Source organism: Ursus maritimus, unplaced genomic scaffold (assembly GCF_017311325.1).
Source record: "Ursus maritimus isolate PB19 unplaced genomic scaffold, ASM1731132v1 scaffold_2, whole genome shotgun sequence".
Taxonomy (NCBI): Eukaryota; Metazoa; Chordata; class Mammalia; order Carnivora; family Ursidae; genus Ursus; species Ursus maritimus.
The window spans coordinates 45,450,217-45,475,173 of record NW_024424452.1 but is presented as its reverse complement, the minus strand read 5'-3'; the positions used below and the strand labels follow the sequence as shown (position 1 = coordinate 45,475,173).

General features: G+C 44.3%; 2 long non-coding RNA genes across 17 annotated transcripts in view; both read right to left on the bottom strand.

The window, feature by feature from the left end:
• Positions 1–228: 228 nt before the first annotated feature.
• LOC121103972 lies at positions 229–2,729 on the bottom strand. Its single transcript, XR_005836287.1, has 2 exons — positions 2,306–2,729; positions 229–929 (listed from the first exon to the last, which is right to left on the bottom strand). It is a non-coding gene; the product is annotated as an uncharacterized LOC121103972 (long non-coding RNA).
• A 4,389-nt stretch (positions 2,730–7,118) lies between these two features.
• LOC103658245 overlaps positions 7,119–24,957 on the bottom strand; it is a 28,813-nt gene continuing 10,974 nt past the window's right edge. For 9 of the 16 annotated variants that reach the window (XR_005836275.1, XR_005836282.1, XR_567102.2 and 6 more), the window contains 6 exons: positions 24,039–24,178; positions 23,564–23,920; positions 13,378–13,560; positions 13,126–13,271; positions 10,524–10,743; positions 7,119–7,591 (listed from right to left, as the gene is read on the bottom strand). This is a non-coding gene — a long non-coding RNA (uncharacterized LOC103658245). The remainder of the gene's footprint in view (positions 7,592–10,523; positions 10,744–13,125; positions 13,272–13,377; positions 13,561–23,563; positions 23,921–24,038; positions 24,179–24,957) is intronic. The other 7 variants (XR_005836283.1, XR_567101.2, XR_005836284.1 and 4 more) reach the window with 4 other exon arrangements.

Genomic DNA, 24,957 nt, shown 5'->3' with positions numbered 1-24,957 from the left:
TCTCCCTTGACAGCAGAGAAACCAAAGCCCAGATTGCCTAAGATCTCAGTTCATGAATGGCAAAGGCAGGACTAGAATCCTGGCTATAAAAAAAAAAAAAAAAAAAAAAAAAAAAACCTGGTCCAGTGTTCTCTCCATCATACTGTGCTGTGACCTGCTCATTAGCCCATTTTAAAAGGTGGCAATAAAGATATTATTTCTGAGAAAAAAAAATCCTTCTATCATTAATGGTGTTTAATACAATGGTTTATTATGATGTTTCATTACATAAGCAGTAATTTGGGATGTTTGCCCGTATGAAAGATGATCCTACAAGATATCACACTCTCTGATGCTGGCCTACAGTATTTTTTCCCCCTTGATCGAAACTGACTCCGGTGACCTACGCCTCTATGCCAAGGGCAGGTGAGCCTGTCGACAAAATGATGCATGTTACGTTTTTATGAATTAAGTACTCTTTCAAATCAACTTCGTTTGTGCTCCAGGCTTGCCTGCACAGCTGGCCAGTGCAGAGGAACGAGGCGGGAAGACAGGAACCGTGGGGAGCCAGGCTGTAGCTCCCGCCTTCTGGCCTTCTGGAGTGCTTTCCCACCCATCCCTGGACCCAAAAGTCAAGAAACAAATAGTATTGAAGGTCTTGGACATTCTGAGAGGCTCTGCATGCTGCCTCACAGCCGTCTTTCTCTTGGAACACGTGTGGAAAGAGATCTTGAGAAAGGAGCACCGGCTGCAGAATTTTGCACTTGATCTTAGCTGAAAGGCCAAGAAGGTCTGCAGAATTTTGAATTGAAGGCAGAAGGTTGGGTGCCTGGCAGGGTCTGTGCTCCCTTTCTCATGGAGATTCTTCTAATCTCTCCCGGATGGTGTGACCATTCCTTGCTTTTTGAATTCAGATTTCCTTTTCAAGTTAACAGCTGTGTTTCTTGGCCCTGTTTAATATTTCAGGTGAGAAATTTTTATTAATTCAACAGCTTTCCGCCAAAGAGCCTTTCGATCAAAGGCAATACAATCATATTTGAGAAAAACTAACAGTAGTTTCTTCATTGGGGGGTAGCAGGGGGTGTCAGAGAGGTATATACCGCAAGGAGACACTTTTGAAGGGTGGAAGGTAATGGGTGATCTGAGCACGAAAAGGATCCTGGAAGGGAAGGGAAGGCTTCAAGAAGGAGGTGAGGCTTGAGTCGGGTCTGAAACAGGGAAAGCATTTAATAACACAGCAAGAGGGGAGCACAGAAGACAGGTCTGTAGAGACATTAATCTGTAAGTGTCTTCAGGAGACAGGGAGGGGGACAGCTCCCCGGAGGGAGAGGCCTGCAATCGAGCGCCCTAGGAGGTGAGGCTGGCCGCAGAGTGGTTTTAGGACCTTCACTTTTATTCCTCCAAACTTAGATCTCTGTTCCTAAATCTGGGACTGTTTTCCTTAGTTATCTATTTAAAACACAAAGTACACCAGCTGTTAGAGTTGGAGCTTATCTGCTCCACTCCATCTACTCTGTGCTTGTAATTGATCTTGGTTCCTCTTTATAAAACCCACATTCTTTAAGATAAGAAGCCAGGAGGGGGGGGGGAAAGACCTGACCGTTTTGACAAGACTATGAAAACACTTGGAAATGCAACGTAAGTAAATATTTTATTTTCAGATCTCTCTTTGGAGGTGCAAAGCTGCTAAGCAGCTTTGTAGCTGCTTAGAAAGTAAAAGGTTCCTCCAGAACCCCCACCTGTGTGCTAAAAAAAAAAAAAAAAAAACAAGAAAGAAAGAAAAATACAGATGTGCAGTGCGCCCAGGTGTGTTCGGGCATTCAGTTTTTCCTCCCAGGTCCCCGATTGCCCATTTTGGGCTTCGAGCGCTCTGAGAGCTCAGTTTTCATGACCCCAGACTCTGATCACCTTAAGAGGTTCCCCTCACCACAACCTAATGTCTTTTGAACTACACGCAAAGGGAGTGGTACAATATGTTTTTTGAAAATTACAGGCATTTCAGGATAACTAGCAAATGAAGTGTCAAGGCCTTACCCAGACCCAGCTTAGGCAGTTTTCCGTCATCAGCAACTGCCTCACTCCCTTAAAAGGTCTTGAAATCTCCTTTACAAATCCCTTGACATCACCAGCTGGCCCCTCTCCACACCACTCAGAGCGTTTTTCCTGAAACAGTGCTGGAGGGGCCTCAGAATTTTCCACCTCTCTGAGCAGCCTCGCTGTGCCATTCACTGGCTGGAGGCGGCCTCCGTAATTTGAGCTTTTAGGTACACGATAACACTAACTGCAGCCAAGCTTAATTCAGAACAAATGTTCCTCAAGTTCTTACCTTTTGGAAAAGCTGCCAGTCTAACAGCTAGAACCCTGACAGGGTTGCGGAGAAGGTAGGATTGGGATGGGATTTCTGGATACGGGTCTGGTTGTCCATACTAGGTGCTGGGCACACTACGGATGTGCTCTTGGGGTCCAGTCCAGCCGGGGTCTGCCTGCTGTGGCCCGTGTCCATTTGTGAGACGGGCGTCCTTCCCCATCGCTGCCTACTGTGCTTCGAACACATGTTCCTAGAAAAGTCCTCACCCAGCCTAATGAGGGAATGGACTATTCTAATTAGTCAAATTTTCTGGTTAGTGGGAAGTTACCATGGATATAGGATTTACCAAGGAGAATAAAGCTAGGATACAAAGCACATTTCTGAACAGATATTTGTACACCTGTGTTCATAGCAGCATTAGTCATAATCGCCAAAAGGCAGAAGCAACCCCAATGTTCATCAACAGATGAATGGAAAAACAAAATGTGGCATATATATATATATATATATATATATACACATTGGATATTATTCGGCCTTAAGAGGAATGAAATTCGGGGACACCTGGGTGGCTCAGTGGGTTAAGTGTCTGCCTCTGGCTCAGGTCATGATCTCAGGGTCCTGGGATGGAGCCCCAAGTCGGGCTCCCTGCTCAGCGGGGAGCCTGCTTCTCCCTCTCCCTCTGCCTGCCACTCTGCCTACTTGTGCTCTCTCTCTGTCAAATAAATAAACAAACTCTTTTAAAAAAGAGGAATGAAATGTGGATACCTGCTACAACGTGGATGTGGACGAGGAATATGCTAAGTGAAATAAGCCAGTCACAGAAGGACAAATACGTACGATTCCATTTACATGGGGGTACCTAGAAGAGGCATAGTCGGAGAGACAGGAAGTAGAATAGAGGTTATCCGGGGCTGAGGGGAGGAGCGAAGGGGGAGGTGTAGCAGCGTAGGTGGAATTTCTGTTTGGAATGATGAAAAAGTTCTAGAGATGGCTAGTGCTGGTGGTTGTACAATAGCGAATGTGCTTAATGCCACTGAATTGTGTATTTTTTATTTTTTTAAGATTTTATTTATTAGAGGGAGAGAGAGAGAGAGAGAGCACAAGCAGGGGGAGGGGCAGAAGGAGAGGGAGAAACAGACTCCCTGCTGAGCAGGGAGCCCCACGCAGGGCTTGATCCCAGGACCCCAAGATCATGACCTGAACTGAAGTCAGACGCTTCACCGACTGAGCCACCCAGGTGCCCCTAAATTGTACATTTTTAAATGGTTTTAGAAAGCTTGTTTCTGGGGGCACCTGGGTAGCTCAGTAGGTGAAGTGTCTGCCTTTGGCTTAGGTCATGATCCCAGGGTTCTGGGATCGAGTCCCGCATCTGGCTCCCTGCTCATTGGGAAGCCTGCTTCTCCCTCTGCCTGCCACCCCCCGCTCGTGCTCTCTCTCTCTCTCTGTCATATAAACAAATAAAATCTTTAAAAAATATATAAAAAATAAAAAGTATGTTTCTGGAGATATTGTAACACTTCCTTAAGGTATGTGGGTGTCTTGTGGAACTGCAGGGTCACCACTACGAAGATCAATCATCTCTCTGCTGATGAGCAGAAAAGCTCTGGTTAATCAGATGTCCTCACGGGACACGAACTCTGTGAGATTTCAAGTTCCTCTGGAGACGAGTCGGGATGTTGAACGAGAAAGCTATTAAACCAGAAGACACTTGGGGATCTAAGAATACTGGAAACCCCATTTCACAGCCTCTCGGGGGTTACCTCAAGGCAGTTCTTATAGTTATTTCCATGGGAAGTAGGGTTAGAGGGGCTTGAATGATTAGAGGAGACGGATTTCCATCTGAACCTCAAGGGTAAGGTGAAAAGTCTTACATTTCCCAGCTGTTGGAGATGGATGTTAGTTCATTCTGTATGCATTTATTGAGTGCCTACTATGTGCTGTTGCTGTGACATACATCACTCATTCAACAGACATTATTGGTCGCTGACTGTGTGCCCCATGAACAACTCTGAACAGTAGAAAGAATAGATCGAACAATTCCCATTCTAAGAGCACCTGGCCGGCTCAGTAGAGCGGGTGACTCTCGGTCTCAGGGTCATGAGCTCAAGCCCCACTTTGGATGTGGAGCCTACTTAAAAAAATAAATAAAGATTCCTATTCTCAAGGAACTCACTTTGACCCATCCAGGAGTTAAGACTGGTATACAGTTAGTGCAAAAATATTGCTGTAAAAGTGCCTTGAAGGGTTCAGAGTAAGAGAAGTCACTTTGTATGGCAGCCAGGGGTACGTGGTGGTCAGAGGGGGAGGGGACATGGGGAAAGCTTTGTGGGGGAGGCACTATTTCAGCTTGGCATTAAAGGACCATAGTACTTCCATGGGCGAGATCAGAAAAGGGCATTCCAGGCAGAGGAAACAGCCAGAGAGACTCTCGCTGTCACTCAATATACTTGAGGCAGTAGAGCCCCCCACCATCCTCCACAGATGCGTTTTGAGGTTAACTGCGACTTCTCTGCGGTCAGCCAGTGAGCCCTGCTCAATTCTCCACTGAGCTCTGCAGGCCCATCCCAAATTAAGCCAAGGGGCGTGGCCACGGAGGGGCAGAAGGGGATGAACAGGACTTGCTGAGACCTGTCTGAGCGCAGACCTCCATCCTGTGCTTTTGCATTATTCGGCCAGAAAACGATAGGATCCCAACACAGAGCTTTTCCTCCTGTTGCAGCCCATAAGAGGAAAAAGAGATAGAAAAAGTGGTTGCTTGTTTAAAGGTCAAAATTACAGGGGCTCCTGGGTGGCGCAGTCAGTTGAGCATCTGACTCTTGGTTTCAGCTCAGGTCGTGATCTTCAGGGTTGTGGGTTCGAGCCCTGCATCCGGCTCCATGCTCAGTGCAGAGTCTGCTTGAGACTCTCTCCCTCTCCCTTTCTTTCTACCCTCACCGCCGTGCACGCTTACTCTCTCTCTCTCTCTCAAATAAATTAATAAATCTAAAAAAAAAAAAAAGAAGAAGAAGAAAAGGTCACAATTACAGAAAAGAAAGACCATGTAATGCTCTGGAGTAGATAATGAAGCCTGAGCTTGTCCATAGGCCTGTCTTACACATTTGTACACACACATAACACACACGTCCATGATTCAGGGGCAAGAAGGAATCGAACCACCTCTGTTCTATACTCACCCACACCCCACACTGCAAGGCAAAAGGATAGAATCCTTTATTTCAGAATGCGAATCTCCCAGCAGCGATGGATGACACATTGAGCTCTGAGAGTCACGATCTGACAGTGTGTGTTTTCTTGAAGTCTGCTTCTGTGGAGGGAAGGCGGCCACCCGGAAGGAAAGGGCAAAAGTACACAGAATGATCTCCCGTCACATGCTGGAAGGTGCCCAGCACTGACACTGACCTCATCTCATTAAATTCTCACAACTCTGGAGGCTGGAGACCACGGACTCTTCTTGGAACTAAGAACTAAGACTTCAAAGTCAACGCCTGTCTGTTCCAAATTCCACACAGCATCCAAGTGTGGGGAAAGATGTAGGAAGAGGCATCAGAGGCAAACTTTTCCAAATGTACTATTTTGCCCAAAGTTGACCTGATGCTTGTATGTATATATGTGAACACACACAAGCACAGAGTTGTGGCGAAGATTTATGAGGACAGGCCCAGCTGTCACACTGCCTGAGTTTATTTCTTTTTTATATATGTCTCTCTCTCTCTCTCTTTTTTTTTAAGTAAGCTCAATACCCAGTGTGGGGCTTGAACTCAACACTACCGAGATCAAGAGTCGCATGCTCTACCAACTGAGACAGCCAGGCACCACCGCCCCCCCCCCCCACTGCCCGAGTTTAAATCTTGGCCCATCCCTCTTGAGCTCTGTAACCTTGATAAGATAATTAACCTCTCTGTGCCTTAGTTTTCCCATCTTTGAAATGGGAAATGGCATGTATGATTTGAGACATGCCTCAATATAACACGGGATGAGAGGATCAGGTGGGGTAGAGATGAAACAGGATTGGCCGTGTGTTGATAATTGTTGATGAGTTGATAATCATACATGGGGGTTCGTTATATATATTTTTTGTCTACTTTTGTATATGCTTGGAATTTTCCATTAAAAAAAAGTTTTAAGCAGTATTATTCACAAAAGCCAAAAGGCAGAAACAACCCATGCATTAGTAGATGAATGGGTTAATAGGGGTGCCTGGGTGGCTCTGGTGGGTAAGTGTCTGACTCTTGATTTCAGCTCAGGTCATGATCTCAGGGTTGTGAAATCAAGCCCTTCCTCGGACTCCTTGCTCAGCCAGGAGTCTGCTTCAGATTCTCCCTCTCTCTTCATCCCTCCCCCACACACTCTCTATCTAAAAAATAATAATAAAAACAAAATAAAATGTGGTGTACACACATGTGAAATATTATTCAGCCTTAAAAAGAAAGGAAAAAATTTTTTTTAAGATTTTATTAATTTGACAGAGAGAGACAGCCAGCGAGAGAGGGAACACAAGCAGGGGGAGTAGGAGAGGAAGAAGTAGGCTCCCAGCGGAGGAGCCCGATGTGGGACTCGATCCCAGAACGCTGGGATCACGCCCTGAGCCGAAGGCAGACGCTTAACGACTGCGCCACCCAGGCTCCCCGAAAGGAAAATTTTTTTAAAAGATTGTATTTATTCCTTTGACAGAGAGAAGCACAAGTAGGCAGAGCAGTAGACAGACGGAGAGGGAGAAGCAGGCTCCTCCTGATCAGAAAGCCTGATGTGGGGCTCAATCCCAGGACGCCGGGATCATGGCCCCAACTGAGCCACCCAGGCGTCCAAAAAAGGAAGGAAATTTTTACACGTGCTACCACATGGATGAACCTTGAGGAATTACACTAAGTGAAATAAGTTGGTCACAAAAGGACAAATATTATGTGATTCTACTTATAAACAATACGTAGAGTAGGCAAATTTAGAGAGACAACGTAGAATAGAGATTGCTGAAACCAAGAGTTGGACGCTCAACAGACTGAGCCCCTCATTCCTTCTATTTAGTCCTTGACTCCCACATCCCACTCCACTGTAAATCTGTCTATGGCTCCCTTGATGAGAGGGACTTTCCAGAAAGGGGCATATTTGCAAAGTCAAGACCAAAGACAGGGTCCTTGCCTTCCTCATGGCTCCGCAGGAAGTGTGGCGAACTCTGAACATTGAGACAACAACGGCCTCTCAGAAACGCTTCCAGGGATCCCACGGCCTTGATGTCTCTCTGTATGCGATCTTCATCCCCAGACTTCTGTCTTGCTTGACTGACCCATGTCCCACATGACATCCCTACAAAACAAGGAATGAAATGTCTGCTGTTGCCCCAGCAGAGTGGTAATGTGGTCTTCCCACAGAGAGAGTCTTTTTTGAGTCCTCTGCCACTCCCCGGACTCTGAGTCTAACCTACATACAAGCACCCCTGGGGGCAGTGAACCACACCCCATTGACAGGCCACCATGTTTTTTCTGCTCAGGTGCTGGACACTAACACCCCAGAGGGCTATGCCTCAATCAGAATTGCCCCTACTCGCCTCACAGCCAAGACTCCCACTCAGCATTCACTCTCCCTCCCATTCATTGATTCACTCATTCATTTATTCAGGCACAATGCTACATGCATGCATTTCGTCTCCCTGCCCCAATGAGTTGGTATGATTCGAACTATCATGCGTAACTCAGGAGTGAAAATGAATCATCAAGGAAAGCTCATGTGGGCCTCCGAATACTATTGAGACAACTGCCCACATTGCAACGGGGCAGATGAGTGACAGGCATGCCCCTGAGCAGGTCTGGGTTATACTGAGCTTCATAGCTGTTATTCCATACACTGCTAGGCAGCTTGGGATGGTTATACAAAGGTTATTTAATCTTTCTCCAGATCCTGCTCCCACCATTGGCTGAGATCCTGGATTAGGGAGACCTTGTGAGATTTCCACCTCCAGTTTGTCTCCCCATTTTCCTGTGTTGTCATTCACAGCTCTGACGTCACCTCTGTCACAGCCATCTTGCCATGCTTGCTGCTGGTCACCATGGGGGTCCAAGCCCAGGACGGGGACACAGTCAAAGGTTCAAGGAAATACGAATCTGTGCTATCCCCATTTCCCCTTACTATCACAGGTTGATTTATTTATTTGAGAGAGGGAGAGAGAGAGTGAGAGAGAGAGAGAGAGAGAGAGAGAAGCAGACTCTTGCTGAGTAAGGAGCCCAACGATACAGGGCTGGATCTTACAACACTGAGATCATGACTTGAACTGAAATCAAGAGTCGGGTGCTTAACCGACTGAGCCACCCAGGGGCCCCTTCCCTTACTATTTAGAGCAATTTAAAACACTGAAAGAAGATACCTTTTGGGTTAGCTCCTTCCACCCCATCCTTTTGCACAGGAGGAAACCAAAGCCCAGAGAAGTTAAGTGACTTTTGAAAGGCCACACAGCTAGCTGATAGAATAGCTGGAGCTGAAACTTGGGCTTCTGGGTCCTTTCATGATCCCAGTAACCTGGCTATTATCTACCTGCCGTGCAGAACTCTGTAGGACTTCCCTGGCAGGCCAAACACCCTTCACAGCAGATTGCTGCCTGGTTCCCCAGAACTGGTCTGCTTTCCTTCTAGGGGCTGGTCTCTGTACAGTAAAGCAGTCTCTGGTGCCCTCAAGGGGCAGAACCGAGTAGTGGAGAATTGCTCAAGAGACAGAATCCGGAAGCAGCCTGAGAAATAAACCCGCTGATCCACCTCCACCCCAATTTTACAGAATACTCTGGAATCACCTTTTCATGTTGAAGATCGTGAAGCATGTTGAAGTGTATCGAAATATGTTTGAAATATAAACTGTCCCTAACACTTTCCAAAGCATAGGCCAGACCCAGGCCTGACCCCTGAGAGGACCACTGACTCACGGGGCCTCCCCCAAAGCCTGCTCCCAGAAGAGCCTCCCCAGAGCCTGAGCTTGAAATGCGCACGCAGCAGGGAAAAGTGTCAGGTGCCTCCGCTGGAGAAAGGGGCGCTGGTTTCCTCCCTCTGGGTCCCAGGAGCCACGGAGCAGAGTGCTCAGGGCCAAGGGCACTGGGTGAGGAGTGGGGACTGGCAATCAATCAGGGAGATCCGGAACATCCTCATGGAGTTAGAAGCCCACATGCTGTGGGGGAGGGAGGATGTGACTATGCTGCAGGGATGTGGGGGGTGGGGAGGAGTGAGGGGGACCCGCACAGGGTGACTTGGATGGAAAAGACCATGAGACTAAGAGTCAGGATTTGGGGAAACCTGGGAGTTCCCAGGTCTTTGTTCTGTGAGAACCATCCAGAAACAGTGGCCTTTCTTTACTAACGACTGACATAGACTATATGTAAGCAAAATTAGCTGGTTTATTATCTCTTTCCATTGCCCTGTCTGGACACTTAACTTATGCCGTATCTCATTTCATGCCTGACCCTCAAGCTATCCAACTCCACATGTATCCAGTGCTTCTATGTGGCGGGCACCGTGCTGGCACAAGAGATTCAAGGGACTCAAACTCATTTGTCTCTAAGCATCCTGCTTGGCCGGCGCAGTGCAACTTGGTAAATATTAGAGTTGAGCAGTGTGAGTTTAGACAGGACAATGAGAGAAGCTGATTCTGCACGCAAAGTGTGGAATTCTAGGCCCTGGGGTTTCTGATTAGGCATGTTATTCTTACGTATGTGACCCACAGTGTTGTCCCTTCTTTTACCCCTGCTTTGTCTTTTTTTTTTTTTAATTTATTTATTAGAGCATGAGAGAGAAGGAGATCATGAGCAGGGAGGAGGAGTAGAGGGAGAAGCAGGCTCCCTGCTGAGCAGGGAGCCCAACACTGGGCTCCATCCCAGAACCCAGGGATCATGACCTGAGCTGAAGGTAGACACTTAACCAACTGAGCCACCCGGGCGCCCTGTCTTTCTCGTCCTCACACCTCCCTCTAAGGAAGATGCTTGTATGAGTCAGTCATTGGCTCTAGCTGCTGTAACGAACAATCCCAAGTCTCAGTCACTTAGCACACTAAAGGTATTTCTCACTCACGACAATTTGAAGTGGATGTTTCTGGCCACGCAGCTCTCCTGCCCAGCTGTTTTCTACAATGGTTACCTCGATTTCACCTCAGGCTCCAGGCTCCTTCTGCCTGTGACTCCCCCTTGTCAGCTCCATGGGATCCTCTGGCTGCAGCCAGATGACAGTCAGTTAGAGAGATGAAAGGCTGTGTTTCAGGAACTTACCCAGCTTAGCCAGCGGGTTCACACATCACTTCTGCCCCAGATCTTGCAGTGAGAACTTGCCACGGGGTCCCTCGCACACGCGCCGGAAGCTGAGACCTGGGGTCCCTGGCTGGACAGCTGCTTGCCGGCAGTGACTTGCATCTCGGAAGGGAACGTGATGCTTTAGGCTAGTCATGCCTGCCCAAATAGCACTGTGGATAATTCAGGCGTTAAAGTTCTGCTATGAGAGAAGAGAAATAAAAAGGATTGTTTGACTTATAGTTTATTCTGCATAAAGCGAGGTCACAGATAAAAGTGTGCTCCCTGCTCCAGAAATTCTGAGCTGAGAAAGGCGGAGGACGGCATGAGACTCTGTATTTGGCACTGAAGGAAGGTGCGGTTTGAGGAATCAGCGGCAGGTGGACGGAAGCCCTGGCCTCACGCAGGGGCCTTCACCAGCTCAGAGAGAACTGGATTGGAGGTCCCTGGTGTCTGTACCTGTTCCTTTGGAATATGAGACCCAAAACTTGATGGGTTTCTGGTCCGAGGTGTGGGTTTGCCATACCTACAGGTGATGACTTGATGATATATTTTAAATTGAATGGCAATTTAGCTACAGGAAATAGTGTAAAGTGTAGAGAGAGTTCTAAGAGCTATTTGAAGACCTGAAACAGTCTGTTTTGGATATAACAATTATACTTCACTCTTCAATCAAAAAATAGATATTGGGGCGCCTGGGTGGCTCAGTGAGTTAAGCATCTGACTTTTGATTTCCGCTCAGGTCATGATCTCAGGGTCATGAGATTGAGCCCTGTGTCGGGCTCCATGCTCAGCAGGGAGTCTGCTTCAGACTCTCTCTCCCTCTCTCTTCCCCTCCCCTGGTTTATGATAGATAGATAGATAGATAGATAGAGAGAGAGAGAGAGAGATAGAGATAAAATCTTTTTAAAAATAGATATAAATATTACCCAAGCCTAAAATCCTGCCTGACCAGTCCCCCAGCATAGATCTGGGGGAGAGGAGGGGAGAGTCAGGGCAAGGACTGTATGATAAACTTTGAGGAATGAACCAACTAACTAGTGAGAAGTGGGCCCCCTAGAAGTAAGGGGGGGGGGGTCCCACAGTATGCACCCTCTCCCTTCCCTGGAGCTTTGTACCAAACACAGAGAACAAGAGAGGGACCAGAACGAATACTGAAGTTACAGAATCGTCATTCTCAATGCCAATCCCTGGCCATGGACGTGTACAAGACTTTCCCAAGACCCTAGGTGGAGACCGGTCTGTAAGCAGGGGCTGGGCTAGCTCTAACTATAAGGGGTCTAGAAGCAGGCGCTCGGTAGACATCGTATGATCATCATCAGAGAATGAAGTACGAAGCCCCCTGCGTGGTTAGTGGTGATGAAACTAAGATTAAATTGTCCTCCAGGCTGATGAAGGGGCGCCTGCTGGCTCAGGGGGTACAGCATGCCACTCTTGATCTCGGATCATGCGTTTTGAGCCCCACATTGGGTGTCGAGATTACTTTAAAAAACAAAACAAAACAAAAAACTGTTCTCCAGGCTGATGATCAAAACTTAGTACGCATAAGTATCATCCTGGGAGTGAGGAGGAAAGTGTAGCAAATTGCAAAGTCCCAGGGCCCAAACTAGAAAAGTGCTTTGGGATAGGACCAGAAATCTGCATTTTCCATCAGCATGACCACATAATTCTCCAGAAGGTGCTGGGGACATAGCTGAAAACAGCTGTGGCCTAGGAGGCTACAGTTGGGTGGATTCGACAGAAATAAAAATGATTTCTATCACCATCCAGGAAAAATTAAAATCTTTTTTTTTTTAGGAAAATATTCGTGTTGCTTGATATAATCTTATCATAGAGCTTTCAGAAGTTGCATATGTAATTTCATTTTTTGGCAGTGCACATCTTACATTTTAAAACAGAGATCCAATTTTTAAATTTTTGAGACGGATTTTGTGTCTCAAGAAAGCGAAATGTTAGCTGCTCATTTAGGCACAGATGTGTGGAGTCCCCGTAGGTAAATACCCCAGCGTGGCAGGGGAATCATAGGTCCTTTATGAAACAGGCAGTAGGTGGACAACACGGATCTTACAAAACACAGTTACACAAAAGCATTCTCTGTTTAGCTAAAACAAGCACATGAATTCTGAGCGTTTTTCTTCAAAGGTGGTGGTGATTCTAATTAAACTGGCCTATAATGGATTTTTTTAAAGACTATTTTGTTATTTTATCTTATTATTTTCTTTTTATTTTAAGTAATCTCTTTGCTCAGCGTGGGGCTCAAACTCAAGACCCCAAGATCAAGAGTCACATGCTCCACTGACTGAGGCAGCCAGGTGCCCCAAAACTATTGTTATTTTTATTTGAAATGTTTCTTTTTTCAGAGAGAATAGCATGAAATACTTCAAATGTTAGTTTTTGTAGAAATAATAAAATTCAACATATAATGGAAAAAATAATAAAGGACTCTGAGCGGAAAGGGTCCTTAAAAGTAAACTATTCCAGCCGCTCATCTGATATTCAGCGGCCTGTGGGAACAAAGCCGGCCTTGGAGACTAAGGCCTGCATTTAACCCCCTGCTTTGCCATTTGGACAGGAGCTGTATAACCTTAGACATGTGGCTTCCGTGTTCTGGTCTTCGATTTCCACATCTGTACAATGACAGGGTGACCACCACGGTCTCGTTCCACCCTGACATTCTATGATTCTTTTCTTGTGCCAATCTTCACCTTCTTCTTCATATTTATTCATAACCTGAAGAGGAAAGATGAACTGATTTTTACTTTGCAAATTATCCCTCCATTTAGAATGAACGGATTTCAACATACATTATGTACAACGATTTTTTAAAAACCTGTACCTAAAATGAAAATTTCCTCATCTAAAATGCCGGAAATGTGAAGAAGTTAATTAACTCTCGATAAAATCAGAATGGAAGAGCATGCTTGATGTAATGCTTCAAGAAGACAATGGCAACCATCCAACCAATGATGTTTTTCCAGAAGTACAACCTGTATTCGAAGTGGAATTGCTGTGGTCCTCACTACAGATAAATGGAGCCATCAAATACATATTGTTATCGCAAATGGTCTCTGGAGACACAAACTCACGCTGTAAGAACTAAAACTCAGCGTCTCTTTGATGCCTAATGGGATGCACCATCCTGCTTGAACATGAATTTCCATCTGGAAAGTGACTTTCTTTTATCTTTCTAAGTAGTCTATGTAAGAACATCTTGCAAACCTGCCTTAAAAGATAACAAAGGTAATCACCTTAATTTTAAAACTATTGATACAAATAAATAACTTTCGTTCTGTGCTCTGTGCTTTCAAAGCACACTGTATGAACTCATTGAATGATTTAAATTGGATAAAGCACCAGGCACTCAACAAATTGGATCGCTAGTATGGTTGAAACAGCCCTGGCATTGGAGTCGTGACTGCCTCTTGCTAGCTGCGTGATTGTAGAAATTTACATAACTTCTTTGAGCCTCAGTATCCTCATCTATAAATGGGACTAATTCTACCCAAACACTAAGCCTAATGGGAGAATTCAGTTTTTTTTTAAGATTTTATCTGTTTATCTGCGAGACAGAAAGAGAGATCACAGAGGGAGAGTGAGAGGGAGAAGCAGACACACCCCCCACCCTGCTGAGCAGAGAGCCCGACGCGGGGCTCGATTCCAGCACCCTGAGATCATGACCCAAGCTGAAGGCAGTTGTTTAACTGATTGAGCCACCCAGGTACCCCCTAATGGGAGAATTAAACAGATAATACAAAAAAGGAAATCTATGAAAAAACAGCTCACATTATTCTTATGGTGAAAGTCTGATTTCTTTCTCCCCTAATGGGTTCTGATCACCAATTTCCATTTGTAGGGCTTCCTCCCTCCAAACACCAAGCAATTCTCAGACACCAGCTTAGTATCGTATAATTTAACTCAATTCCGACATTACCTAATTGGAAATAGTATTAGATTCTGCAGGCTAAGTGTTCAGGTCTGTAAGACATCCCCCACTCTACTTCACATGCCAATTTCAAGTCTAGGTTGTCACCTGTTCCTTCTTAACAAATGGCTATAAATCAGAGGTTCGCATGACCCCCCCTCCTTAGGTTCGATTAATTTGCTGGAATGGCTCATAGAACTCGTAGAAACATTTTATTTACCTAGACAGTTTATTATAAAAGGATATAACTTCGGAACAGCCAGATGGGAGAAATGCATGGTAGAAGGTATCAGACAATACACAGAGCTTCCATGCCCTTTCCATGTGCATCACTCCCCCAAATCTCTATCTGTTCAACAACCAAAAACCTCTCTGAACCTGTCCTTGTGGGTTTTTATGGAGGCTTCATTACATAGGCATGATTGATTAACTCATTTGCCTTTGGCAACTGACTCAACCTCTAGCTCTTCCTCATCCCCAATGGTTAGGGAGGTGGGACTGAGAGTTCCAAACATCCAATCACACAGTTGGTCCTCCCGGCAGCCAGACCCAACCTTTGGGTGGGGTCTAAAGATCACCTCACAAAAAAAGACACCTTTATTGCTCTCATTACTTAGAAAATTCTATGGGTTTTAGGAGCTCTGTACCAGAAACTGGATGAAGACCAAATGTACGTTTACTATAAGTCACAATGTCACACCCCTAACAATGGCAACAAGTCCACTTTCATGTCTATTCAATGCCCTACTGGAGGCCCTAGCAATAAGGCAAGAAAAAGAAATAGGGGCGCCTGGGTGGCACAGCGGTTGGGCGTCTGCCTTCGGCTCAGGGAGTGATCCCGGCGTTATGGGATCGAGCCCCACGTCAGACTCCTCCGCTGTGAGCCTGCTTCTTCCTCTCCCACTCCCCCTGCTTGTGTTCCCTCTCTCGCTGGCTGTCTCTGTCTCGGTCGAATAAATAAATAAAATCTTTAAAAAAAAAAAAAAGAAAAAGAAATAAAAGGCATACGGATTGGAAAGGAAGAAATAAAGCTGCCTTATTTCTCAGATAATTTGATCATCTATGTATAAAGTCCTGAAGAATCTATAAAAAATAAATCAGAAGTAATAAATGGGCATAGCAAGCCACAGGACACAATGGGAATGTACAGGGAGAACGTATGAGGAAATGCTGTTGCGAAGCTCAGAAATCAAAGCAACAGCAAGGCAATTTAGACAAAAAGAACCTAAGACCAGACAGTCAGGGCACGTATCCCATACCCTATTTCATGAGAATTGTATGCACTTGGTTTTGCACATGGTCTATTTTCATAGGCTTGCCTTGAGAGGCAAAATTTAAGTTTCTAAATGAGAGATAAGCTAGTTTGCAAAGTTAGTCCCAATCATGCACACAACCCTAGAGTGATGGGTTCCTTCTGGAAGTCCTGAAGTTCTTCTTGCAACTTAAATAGACAAGAGAGGGCTTCTTCTTGTGAAAGCTACTGAACTTCAGTACGAAATGAATGTTGCTCAGGGTCACCATCTATCTGAGAAAAAAATCAAGAATTTATTATAATGTGGTTGACACTTTTAACAGATTTGTTAAATCTTCATGTGATTCTCCAGTGGGAAAGGCTTCCCTGTGTTTACATCGGTAAGTAAATTTTCCTATTGCTACAATAGATTATACATGAGAAATAAGTCTTCTTATTGATTTTGCAAATAACTGAAAGTTTATGAAACAAAGACTTCAGTATTTTGCTGAAAAGAATACAAGAACTCATTATATGAGAAGCCATATAAGTGATCTATGTCATCTCCAACATCAGTAATTTTATATAACAGAAGATTTGGTTACTGGAATTTGGAAACATCCATATACTTGCCCAATCAATCCTGTGTTTTATGAGTTCTAAGATAGATTTTCATGGCGCTAACTACTTTAACCCTGTCTTATGCAAAAGCCTGAGACATCAGATTTTGAAATATTATTAATTATATTTTCTAATACACATTTAACTAAGACAACTGTTAAAATAAGAATGTCTTCCCATTTATCACTTAAGATTATCAGACACAGTGGTATGCATACCAACTTGGGAAATACTCTTATAGTGGGAAAAGCACAATAATTGGAGCCAAAATACTTAAATTCAAATCATGGTTCTGCCCCTTAGCAGTTATTTGACCTCGAAAAGTTACTTAACATCCGAGCTTCAGTTTCATTTTCAAAAAGGAGACATGTAAAAAAAAAAAGTGTATTTGGGGCTCATCATATCATTGTATAACCAAATACTGCCACATACTCAAGACCTGTCTGCATTTGCGTTTGTGTCGTGTGGAGTCCAAGCAATTACAGTGACTAAAACCTTGCTAGTAGTGCAAATAGAGGAAAATGGGGCAAAAACTGAGTCCCAGGGCACAGGCATGCTAAACTCAAAATAACTGCCCTTTAGGTATCAACACTATAATTCAGGAGTTTTACTTCTTTAAAAATATGACTAATGTTTCATGCCAAGGGAAAACTAGATGATGTTGCAGCATGAATTATCATTGCAGAAGAAAAGTTTTGTCCTTAAACTATTAGAATTCAGGGGTGCCTGGCTGGCTCAGCCAGTAGAGCAAGGGACCCTTGATCTTGGGGTCATGAGTTCAAGCCCCACATTGGGTATGTAGAGATTACTTAAAAAAAAAACAACTATTAGAAGAATTTAACATGGTAGCGGCAACAGTCCAAATTATTGTTTAGACATTAGAACCTATCAGACTTCATTGCAACAGCGCTGTCACTTAGGGGATCATTAGGTGACAATCCAATCATCAACATAAATGTAGATGTGAACCCAGTTCTAGAATACCCTTATGTCTGACTTCTAAAGTACTTTCACAATAAAAATACGAGACTAAAAAAATTATGACAGAAGATATAAATATCAGATTATTTCTTATTGACATCAGATGATCATGTCAGATTTACCCTCATCTCACTTTTGCATCTACACAATACATATGATGTTTCAATAAGACATTTATGCATGAGTATATGTGGTTGATAAAATCACCAGCAGAGGGAAGAAGTAGGCTAATTATGTGACCAAGAAAAAGAAAATTAATGTAGAAAATCACAATTAGATATCAGATTTTCAAGACAGTATCTGTTAAAAGTAGACAACTTTATTTTTTATTTCGGTAAGAGTTTGCTGATTCACTCTTGGCCCTTAAAAGATAATACATGATTACAGCCCAAGAATGGGAAGCATCTCCCATTCATACAGTGGTGACTAATAAAGCTCCAGGCTTACTCACCTAAGCCTGTGCCCATTCTGCGAGTTAGCATCAGGAACAGAACATCCTCATTCATCTTGGCTTTAACAAAAAGGACGGGACTTTGCCCCCTAATAAGGTGTTTGGAAGCTGGGAAGTTCCACGTATGATTCACCAAGCTCCAACTCCTCTTCTCTAGAATCTTCCTGGTAGTAAGATAGCCACAACAGTTCTAAACATGGTCCTCAAACACAACATTCACAGATAGAAAAGGGATTGTCTGTCCTGGTATGTCCTCCATAGGCATGAGAATAACTTTTCCCAGAAAAATCTGAGTAGTGCCCACAACATTTCATTGGCCAGAATTGTGCCACATGCTCACCCCTAAATAAGTAAGTGGCAGTGGACATGGGACTAATCTGAGTGGCTTAAACCAATCAAGACTGAACCCTGAGCAGGAGATAGGGTTACCTTCTGATGAGTCACTGGGGTAAGAGATGGGTCACTGATGGGGACGCCTGGGTGGCTCAGTCATTAAGCGTCCGCCTTTGACTCAGGGTGTGATCCCAGGGTCCTGGGATCGAGCCCCGCATCGGGCTCCTTGCTCCGCTGGGAGCCTGCTTCTTCCTCTCCCACTCCCCCTGCTTGTGTTCCCTCTCTCGCTGGCTGTCTCTCTCTCTGTCAAATAAATAAATAAAATCTTAAAAAAAAAAAAAGAGAGATGGATCACTGAGGACAAAAGGGAAGGAAATGGGTACTGAACAGGCATAAATATATAAACAAATAAACCATATCTTCCATTCACCAAAATGCCTGAACTGGACATGAAAAGAATAGTTGGCCAGTTTAGCTCTCTAGAGATTTAACTGGATTATTTTTCACACCTGGGGAGGTTGTCTACTTTCTAACTATCAAGTAATTTATTGACTATTTTTCTAATTCCATTTAATCTCCACTTTGGGTTTATTAGCTGTACTGGGTTGAATAGTGTCCCCCAAAATTCATGTTCACTGGAACATCAGAATGTGACCTTATTTGGAAATAGGGTCTTTGCAGCTATAGTTCAATTAAAGTCTTACTGGGTGAGGATGGGTCTTAATCCAATGACTGGTATCCTTATAAGAGAAAGCAGAGACACGCAGACACAGGAGAACACCAAATGAGGCAGGCAGGGATCGAAGCAATGTGTCTACCAACCAAGAATGCCAAGGATTGCCAGCAACCACCAGAAATTAGAAAGAGGCAAGAAAGGATGTTCCCCTAGAGCCTTCAGTCACCTTGGCCCTGCCAACACCTTGAATTCAGACTACTATTGTTTAGAGCTGTGAGAGAATAATTTTGACTGTTTTAAGCCATTTAGTTTGTAATAGTTTGTTACGGTAGCCCTAGGAAACTAATCCATTAGCTGTATACCTCTTAATCTTATCTTTTAGGGGGTTCCTTTAGAGTTTATAATATTTTTAATTCATCACCATTTACTTCCAAATATTGTAACAATCTCAGGTATAACTTAAGAAACAACAGTATATTTCAATTTCCCCCTCCCATCCTTTGTGCATCCTTTATGCTATTCTACTTAGGTTATAAACCTCAGAATACCCTATTTTTAAAAAGGTTTTGCTTTAGGGGTGCTTGGGTGGCTCAGTCGGTTGAGCGTCTGCCTTCAGCTCAGGTCGTGATCTCAGGGTTCTGGGATCGAGCCCTGCATCGGGCTCCCTGCTCAGCGGGAAGCCTACTTCTCCCTCTCCCTCTGCCCACCACTCTCTCTGTTTGTGTTCTCTATCAAATAAATAAATAAAATCTTTAAAAAGCAAAGTTTTTGCTTTAAATAACATTTAAACATATTTTTAAATTAGAAAACCTCATATATATGTATATCTCTACATATTTATCATTTCTTGATTTCTTATTTCCTTTTTGTGGATCTGCCTTTCCATCTGGTATTATTTTTCTTCAGTCTAAAGAGCTTCCTTCAGCATTTATTTTAATGTAGGTCTGCCGGTGACAACTTTTCTCAGCTTCTGATTCTCTAAAGATGTCTTGATTTTGCCTTCATCTTTGAAGAATATTTTTGCCAGAGATAGAATTCTAGGTGGATATGCTCTTCTTAAAATTTCAGCACTTTGAGGCTCGCCTGGGTGGCTCAGTTGGTTAAGTCCAACTCTTGGTTTCAGCTCCAGTCATGATCTCATGGATCGAGCGCTGGAATGGGCTCCAGGCTCAGCGGGGAGTCTGCTGGTTTCTCCCTCTGCCCCACTCCCTGCTCGCTCCCTCTCTGTCTCTGAACAAATAAATAAATATTTAAAAATAAATAAATAAATTTCAGCACTTGAAAGAGTGCATTCCATTGTCTCCTGCCTTGCATTGTTTCTGATTAAGAGTCAAGAAATTCTTTCTTTTGCATTACTATATATAGTGTGCCTTTTTTTTTTTTTTTCCTTCTGGTGGCTTCTAAGACTTTTCTCCTTACTACTGGTTTCCAGCAATTTAATTATTACGTTCCTTTGTGTGGTTTTTCTGTGTGGTATGTATTTTATGTGGGATTCATTTAGCTCCTTAGATAATTAGGTTTGTAGTTTTTATCAAAGTGGAAATTCTTCAGTTCCTGCATTTTGAAATATTTTTCTTCTCCACCCTGTGATTCCAATTACACATAAATTAGGCCACTTGAAATTGTTCCACAGGTCACTGTGGCTACTTGTGATTTTTCCCAGCTTTTCCCCCTCTGAGGTTCAATTTAGATCGTTTCTATTGCTGTCTTCAAGTTTACAAATCTTTTCTCTATAGTTTTTAATATTCTAAGTCCACTCAGTGAATGTATTTTTCAGCTCGAGAGTCCATTTGATTTTTTTATATCTTTCATTTTTCTTCTTATATTCATATTTTACATTAAACTTTTTTTTTTTTAAGATTTTACTTTTAAATAATTGCTACACCCAATGTGGGACTCAAATTCACAACCCCAAGATCGAGGCACATGCTTTACCGACTGAGCCAGTCAGGTGCCCCCATATTAAACCTTCTTAAGGCTTGCTTCATTTGTTTGTTTGTTGTTTGGGATAATCTTACGTATTTTTTTCCATTAAATCTTGAGCATACATTTTTTTAAAGATTTCTTTAAAGTAATCTCTACACCCAATGTGGGGCTTGAACTCACAATCCCAAGGTCAAGCGTTGCACACTCCACTGACTGAGCCAGCCAGATGACCCATGCCTTCTTTTTTTTTTTTTTTAAGCAAGTTTAATTTTGTGTTCAGACACAGTTATTTTCAGACCACCTTGAATCTTTTGAGAATTGTTTTTAAGCTTTTTTAGGGTAGACTTTGCATAGGTTTTACTCAGTGGTATTGAGAGGCTTTTCCTCTGGCACCAACCAATTCTGACATCAACTGGATGTCCCACAGTGCTATTCAATTCTGTCACTAACTAGCTAGAAATGGTGTCAGACTTCACAGGTGTCAGGGCTCAGTCTCACCAGAATGTCCCTGCTTCAGATGCCAGCAGCAAGTATTGGGTCCTGATGTTATCCCCTGCTTTCTGTTCAACTTGGCTCCAAAGTCAGACACCCCCCCCCCTTCAGGTTCCATAATTTGCTAAAATGACATAAAACTTGGGAAAGCACCTTACTCACTATTACTGGTTTATTCTAAATATACGTCAGGAACAGCCAGATGGTAGAGATGTAGAGGGAAAGGTACATGGGCCCAGTGGGGGAGGGAGGCACACCACCCTCCCAGCACATTGATATGTTCACCAACCCAGAAGCTCTTCAAACTCCATTGTTAAGGGGTTTTTATGGAAGTTTCACTATGTAGGCATAGCTGATTAAATCATTGCTCATTGGTGACTTAATCTCCAGTCCATTTCCCTTTCCCAGAGGTTGAGCAGTGGGACCAAAAATCCTATACTTCTAATCAAGGCTTGGTCTTTCTGGCAACCTGCCCTCATCCTGAAGCTATCTAGAGGTCTGTCAATAGTCACCTCATTAGAACAAAAGACACTCTACTGCCCTTATCATTCAGGAAATTCCAAGGGCTTTAAGAGCTCTGGGCTTGGAACCAGGGACAAAGACCAAGTGTCTTTCTCAGATACCACAGGTATGCTGGTAACTGTTTAACATCCAATGCTCTAGGGGAAAATAAAATCCTGATTTGTAGTGTCTGTCCCGTATGCTGATTTCCTTGGTGTAAATATTCCAAAATGGCGGATGTCTGGCCACCCACACAATGTCCCTGAAGGTGCAGTTGGGAAGAGATGTGCACGATTGGCTCTCACAAACTAGTGTGAGCCAGCTCCAACACACCACTCGCTTTACTCTGGTCCCCTGTAGCCCTAAAATGAAAGCATAAGAACCTTGGGATCTCTACTGAATGCATGGGTGTTGGAAGAGGTCCTCCACTCTGAATGGTGAGAAACTGAACATCTGCCCATCCTGTGTGAGCTCTGAGAATTGCTCATCATATCTTTCCGGTCACTGCTCCTTCTCTCAGAATTTTGTTTGCATAGGCTCCATGGAGTTTTATTCTACACACGTACAGCTCAGTGTTCAGCCATGGTTTCAAGAGGAAACCTTAAGATTTCTGAATCCTTCTCTTTCTACCTCCCTTCTCTCTAGTACTCTGCTTTACGTACCCACACCACCTTCACCTGCCTGAACTCTGTCTCCTCAGCTCGGTGAGACAAAGGGACCTTCTTGGGTTTCCCACCTCTGCACCATGTTCTAGAAAGTGCCTTCAGGCAGGAAACAGGGTTAATAATTGTAGGACTCACCTTGCTTGCTCCCTTTCTCTCAGAGATCACAGTTCTGTGCTGCCTGTGGCACCACGTCCAGAGCAGTTGCTCCTTACTCTTTGTCCAATTTTCGGGGCTCCCTACAGTGGGAGTGCAAGTCTGCTGTCCGTGACCCCATTGCTGCCAGGAGAGGGAGTCATCTGCCTGTTCCCACTTAAGTAGGGCAGGTTCCTTTCTTACAGAGAGATCCCACATTTCAGATTTCATGTTTTCCTTTTTACAGAAAAGGAGCTTCCCTTAGTTCTGCTTTGACGGAAACCATCGGCCTGCCACACTTGCTTTAGTGACGGGCTTGCCCGCCCACTCTGGAGTGAGTCTTGCGAAGCCAGCCTTCTGGAAGAGGCACCGTTCATCTGGGCTGTCCAACCAGAGCACAACCACCTCAGCAACAGACCTCAGTACCATCCTCAGGTTACCACCCGGACCAGCATTAGCCATAACAATATGGGGAGGAGGGCTTTACCTCAGGAGATTACAAAATCGGCAGGAGGACTAATTCCAAGTAACTCAACTCACCTCAGCAAATGAGAGTGAAGGACAGTTCGTTAACAATTAGTTGGGCATAAAACAATAATTGCTTATGACTTTTTTTTATATTAACTTCAACATTTTCCTTGTAAGTAAAGTGGAAAAATCGTGAGCCAAGCATGCCTAAGAGGCTCGTGTCTGTTCTGGAACAATCTCAATTTCCCTTATTTATTTTTATTTATTTATTTTTAAGAGAGAGAGAGCAAGAGCGGGGGTGGGGGGCAGAGAGGGAAGGAGAGAATCTTCAGCAGCGTGAGCTCAGCACAGAGCCTAACAGGGGGCTTGATCTCAGGGCCCTGAGCTCATGACCTGAGCTGAAATCAAGAGTCCAACGCTTAACTGACTGAGTCACCTGGGCGCCGCCCCACCCCCACTGCCCGATTTCCCTTTTTTAGCAGCACTGCCTAGCTTGGCTGAGCCTCTTCTGAGTGTCCCATGCTGTTCTTGCTCTATGTGAGTCTGGGCTGGACACCTCTTGATCAGTGCCTTTTCTTTCTTCCAACATGCTCTGCAGAATGCCCCCCCCCCCCCACGGTTACCTGTCATCCCAGAACGGCCTGCTTCTTACTGGTGTGGTGTAGTCCTTTCCCGTGGCTGCTGTGACAAGTTACCCCAAGCTTGGTGGCTTTAACACAACAGGAATTTAGTCTCTCCCAGTTCTAGAGACCAGATGTCTGAAATCAGTTTCACTGGACCCACATCCAGGTGTCGAGAAGGCCGCACTCCCTCCAGAGGCTCTCGGGGAGAACCTGTTCTCCGTCTCTTTCAACTTTCAGTGGATGCTGGCATTCCTTGCCTTGTTCCAATTTTGGAAGCCAGCAACTTTAAATCTCTCTCTGCTCCTTCTTCACCTCTCTTTCTCCTCTGCATGTATCAAGTCTTCCTCTGCCTCTCTCCTATGGGGACATTTGAGATGGCGTTTGGGGCCCACTTGGATAATCCAGGATAATCTCCTCACCTCAAGATCCTTGAAAACAGCTCAAAGGCTCTCTTTCCAAATAAGGTAATACTTACAGGTTCCAGGGATTACGATGTAAAGGGGGAGGGACATCTTCTATCTTCCACCTGGGGAGTTCATGTCTGTGTATATTCCTTCAGTCACTGCTGAATTCTGTGAGCCTAGGCTTCTGGCTGTGGCACTTTGGGGACAACATCTAAAGAAAGAGAATCCTAGAAAAAATGAACTGAGGAGGAATATGGCTGCTGTGGGCCCCTGTGTAACATTATTAAATTAAATACCCTTTCTGTCTGCAGTAATTAAAGATTTTTCTTTCCTGCACTTTGGACTCACTCTAGTCACGGTTACCCTATGTCTATAAGAAGTCCAGTGACATATCCCAGAGTGTTCAGGGGCACTACTACCTCCATTTGTTACAGGATCTTCATATATTCTAGAACAGTGCAGTCTCTTAGCCTCAAGAGAGCCTAGACCCGCAAGGCAAGGCTCACAGCCACCCTTAGTCACCTGAGAGTTTAAGCGGAGAGGAAAAAATACAAAATGCAAAAAGAAACATTCTGGGATACAGACAAATTGAAAGAGAGGAAAAAATAATAAAGAAGGGAAAATAAAGGAAAAAAATAACCTCATTTTGAGGGAAAGAGTCAACAAACAAATTGACAAGCATTTAATGAGCAACCATAATACACAGAATGTACTAGGCCCTGTTGAGGGAAAGAAAACAAGTATGACATCCTCCACGCCATCAGAGGGTCTCCAATCTAGGAAAACAGAGATGACCTTAAGAGCCCCAAAGAGGCAGTGACAAGAAGGGGCAAGACACATAAAACCGACGCAAGTCAAACTGATAGACCTTGGCAACAGATGGGTTGTGGGAGCAGAGAAAGAAGAAAGCATTGTCGATGACCCATGACTGTGACGTTTGCAGCCTGGTCCCAGGGGAGCAGGGGGAGGAAGAGCAGCTGGTTTGGGGAT